General features: G+C 37.1%; 1 long non-coding RNA gene across 1 annotated transcript; it reads right to left on the bottom strand.

Moving 5' to 3' along the window:
• Positions 1-3,075: 3,075 nt before the first annotated feature.
• LOC140689499 (uncharacterized) lies at positions 3,076-4,581 on the bottom strand. The gene is made up of 2 exons (XR_012064514.1): positions 4,439-4,581; positions 3,076-3,242 (listed from the first exon to the last, which is right to left on the bottom strand). It is a non-coding gene; the product is annotated as an uncharacterized lncRNA (long non-coding RNA).
• Positions 4,582-5,029: the final 448 nt, after the last annotated feature.

Below are 5,029 nucleotides of genomic sequence, written 5' to 3' on the forward strand. Positions count from 1 at the left end.
AGAAGTAAGACCTTAGAAAGGAGAAGGCTGCTGCTGGTGGGGATTTCTGATAGTTCATTACCAATAGCTTTTTACAGGAACTTGATCTTGTTGGCCCTTTGCCAACTGAAAGGAATGAACACGGCGGGGGTGGGGAGCCTTTGTCTTCAAACTCCCGGTGAAATACAGGGTTAATATTAGCAATTATTATTAAAATTAGCCAAATGTTATTAAATGATCTTTGTATAGAAGAATAAGTATAGTTTTCCCTTTGGCAGACAATGACATCTGCAGCTCTACATTTTCATGAAATGACTACACTTAAACACATTACTTCATTTTCATGGTATTTCTTTTGTGCCTAGGAGCAACCCTGTAATTGTTCACTTCAATTACAACATTACTATTTTAAACTGAAACCCATTTTATCTGCATGCCAGCTTTTTATTTGTTTTACCAACTATATCTATTTCCATTACTGCAAGGCTGATGGTTTGTCTCAAGAGGAAATCAAATCCATTAATTCAGAAATTTCAAGCCCGACTAGCTCTGCCATAAGCAGCATTTCTTATGCTAATAGCAAATGTGCTGAGACTGAAAGGAACTGACATGGCCCTGTTTTTTATCATAACTTAAGCATTTATGTAAGAAGGCAAATCTAATAGTACTAGGAAACTGTAAGTGTTATTATATATAATTCACTTTCCTGAGATCTGGACCAGGCTCTGGTTTGTGTAGCCATGGTTTAAATCAGGCTGCCACGAGACTTTAACTTACCTGACTTTTCCTATTTAGCCAACATATGGCTTCACAACAGATACATCTAGCATGAAACTAGATTTGTGGTTTTATTTTTTTAATCTCAACTTTTTTCTTTTCCCTTGAAAGAGATACTGTTATCAATGCAGGAATAAAATAATAATTTAAAAAATCTTAATTGAGGTATAGTCGAGTTACAGTGTGTTTGTTTCTGGTGTACATCATAGTGATTCAGTTATATGTATATTCTTTTTCATGTTTGTTTTCATTATAGGTTAATACAAGATGTTGAATATAGTTCCCTATGCTATGTATTAGAACCTTGTTGTTTAAAAAATAATCATTTTGTATTCAAGTGATGTTTGAAACTAATCCCTATAACAGCACTAGCCTGAGACGAACCTGGTCCCATTCTGCTTCCTTTTTAATGCATACTGTTTAGGTCCTATCACATAGTTTGTGTTCAGTTAGATAGCTTGACTCGATAAAATCTGACTCTGACCCAGAAAAAATAAAAAAGAGAGACAGAGAGAGATTGCTCCTGACTTCTGCATAAACCTTTGCAGGCACTGTGACCTGTTTATGTCAATGGTAAAGTGTAAGAGATTACTATCACAGAACCACATCATCTTCTGGGATCTAAAAAATACAGAAAGCTCTTGAGGACCCTGGCCCTCCTTTGTCACCAGAAAGCCCTTCAGTGCTGTAAATCAGTCCTCATTGGGAGCTCTTATATGCCAGCCGTCACCGATAAGCTTGGGAGAAGTAGACAAGGCTTTTAGGAATTGCTGAAGCATGAAGTTGACCTGCTTAGGGTTTTGTTGTAGGCTATTAAATCCAGGATGGCCGTTTTTTAAGATGATTCCGCTTTCTTCCTCCTTCGGCCTGGTTAAGCAACTCTACCCCCAGCTCATTATTGGGCTGATTAAAAAAATAAGAATGGAACAACCTGCTATTTGAGAATACTACCTTCACACATCAATTTAATGAGAGTGACTTATGCTCACGTAGTTTATGGGCTCAAGCAAATTGACACTAATTTTGCAGCTAAGAAAAGATTTACTGACTGTACATACTGCTCTGCTTTTGTTGGCATGGGTACCATGACTCTTTTCTCCAAAAACAAACCCCAAATCTTTTGTAAACATGCATGATTTGGTTAACACATTGTAAATGGATCCCAGTTGTGCCGCACAAGCGCTCTTCACTATTATGTAAACAATTATTCACTGAAAGGCTTTCTTTAAATTGTAAATGAATATATTTCAGCTGTAATGTTGCTTTTCAGACCTGCCCAGTGGTATAAATCTGGTCGTTTGTTTTTTGCACTCTGCCTATTACTAACCAGTTAGAAATGTGCTGATTATTTGCACAAGCCTTTCACACTGCGAGCGCAGTTAAATTGCTGTTTTATTTTTCCTGTGTTTGATGAGTGTTAACAAGAGCACCATTTGAGGAAACCTAAACCAAATACAGCTCTTTAATTGGGGCTGGGGGTGTTTGGGAAAAGCCACCCGGTGAGTAATTCTACTGTTTAATGTTTGAAAGTTCACTCACCCCATCATAGGACTTATGGCAAGATTAATTAAAGGGGGTTGAGAAAAATTCAGTGCCTTGCTCAAGCAACAAAAGTGGCTTGAGATATGGTGCATCCAGTGATGGGGGAATTGATTACTTAGTGCAATGTCTAATTTCCAACTCTGTCTTTTCAATGCCTGCATTGCCAAACAGCTCAATGTTTGGGTTAGGTGATTCTGCATTCTGTATCCCTCAAAGAAAGCAAACTTTGGAGAGAAAACAATGTGGTGCTTTCACTGGGCACATGATTTGGCTTTGAAGGGTCTGGCCAGGAACTGATGAAAGTTCCAGCTGACGCAAAGAGATTTGTCATCATCATCATTTTTTTTTTCCCTAAACAGTCAATGATTCATTTTAAAGGTTTCTCCACCCCTTGCAGTTTAATGGCATTTCAGTAATGTGCTGATCTGCAAAGCTCTGGAGACAAAAACATGATGACCTCAGATGGGCTCCTTCATGTAAACCAGAATAAGTGTTGTGAGTTTATCAAGCTCCTATACTGCCATTGCCTGAGATCGTGCTAACCTAGCATTAAGCCTTGGATAATGGAAAATGCCCCAGGTTCTATCCCTGGATTTGTCTCTACCTGGCTCAGTGACTGTGGGCACTCATTTGTAACCTCTGTGAGCCTAATCTGTGATATGACGGACTGGGGCAGCATGATCATTATTATTCTTCAAAAACTAAAATTCTGGGATGCCCGAGACACATAATTCTAACTGCTTTTTTGCATCCATAAATACGAGGGAGACTCAACAGTCAAAATATATGGTATTTATTAGATAACAGTATGAGGCTCTTTATTGTCCTATTGAACATTGAAAAGGAAATCGGTTTTCTTGTTACTGCGAATTCTGTAGTGTTAAAGTAGGATAGGTGCGCTTCTTCAGTATGCATTCTTCAAAGCCTTAAATGCCGATATTATCCTTGAGGAAACCACATGAATCATATGTTTTAGATCTAAAATAGTTTGTACTTGTTTCCAGTTTCTTTAATAAACTTTCTCCTCTAGTTATCAGGATTCAAACTACCTTTTTCTTTTCTATGTTCAGTGTAAATGAAAGAATGAAATGTGCACATCAGTATGCACCTGTGAAAATAAAGATAGGAGACTTCCCCGAATATCTTGAGAAGAGAAAATTCTTCTCTTCTCAAGATACTGATTCAAGTTATCACTCATGACATATTGGAGCCATAAGACTTGTGTACAAAAACCCATTTAAAAGCCATTATTATCAGCTTTATTATAATGGCAAGGATAGGATTTAGTCCATTCTTTTGCTGTACTAAAACACAGCTTTCTAAATAGTTCTATACCATTTCTCTTACTCACTATGTGTTCTGGTGCAGTTCCACAGAGGAAATGAAATTATTTTTGAATTACATGTTTCAGTTAGAAAAACACTTTGAAATTGTTAAAATATGTAGTTTTTAGCTAGTCTTGAATCCAGATACTTGGTTCATTTTAAAATTTAGATGTTAGACCAAATTCAAGTAGTAGCAATGCCTCCTTTTATCAGCTTTCCCATCTACCATGCCTTTTGTTTGGTACTTCCTAGAAGAATATTTATTTTATTACTCACTACTTTACTGTTTTCTTTGCCCACTTCTGACCCTGTTCAGGCAGACAATTGGCTGTCCTCATTTTACTTTTCAGCTCTCCACTTTATAACACAGTATCCAGGAATACCCCATTTAAAAGAGGGAACCACTGGTCTCAAGCCAAATGCGTAGAGTATTGATAAAGTCAGTTTGGAGCTGAAATGTTATACAGAGCAGCTGACTGTGGCCTTCTTAACGTATCAAGGAAGGAAAGGTATCTCTAGCCTCTCTTGAGGTCTTGGCTGTTTACACAAAGACAGACTTGTATCAAGCAAATTCATGTTTGTTGTAATAAATGGTCACCTGAAAGGTTTCAAGTAAATTCTATTTTTATGCTAAGTGAATTAAAAAAATTCAAATATTTTACTATATAGTCCAGCTATGCCTGTGTTGAGACTTTCCTGCTGTTGTCAACTAGCCAACATAATCTAAATGGAAATTATTCTGTACCATGTTCCTGAGTAGATAGAAGTTCCCCCCTTGCCATGACTTGAATCTCAAAGGATGTCCAGCTACTTACAAATTTTTTAAGATAAAGGTCCTAGAGCCTTGATTGATATGTCCCTCTTCACTTGCTTAACCTCTAAACACTTTGAAGGTAGGGAATTTACCTTCCTCATCTTTCTAATCTGAGATTTAGCACAATGCCTCACATTGAGTTAGCATTCAGCAGATGTTTGTTGACCTAAGTAATTATGACATCGTGAACATTCATTCTTCCCTGTAAGGTGGTAAATACAAGTCATGTAATCATCAATGCAGATATTTTACATGTGTAGGAAATGTTGATTTCTACTTACAGAATGCCCTATTTGTGAATTTACTTGCACCTAGACACAGGTTCAGAGGCTAAAATGTCATTCATATTGCAAAAATGAAGGCTTCTCAAAAATACAATTAAAATAATACATCTATTTGAGTTAAATCAATAAGGCAGGGGGAGAAAGGAAGATGATAAGGCACAAACAAATGAATCTCAGAAGCAGTACCAGTAGGAGAGTTCTAGTCTTGAAAATGTCTTTGTGTCATTATGGACCCAGAATGTGATTTTTCTGCATAAACTTGTACAAGAGCCTGTAGCTACCCTTCTGCTTTTAGACTTGTTGGTGTG

This window comes from Vicugna pacos, chromosome 3 (assembly GCF_048564905.1).
Source record: "Vicugna pacos chromosome 3, VicPac4, whole genome shotgun sequence".
Lineage (NCBI taxonomy): Eukaryota > Metazoa > Chordata > Mammalia > Artiodactyla > Camelidae > Vicugna > Vicugna pacos.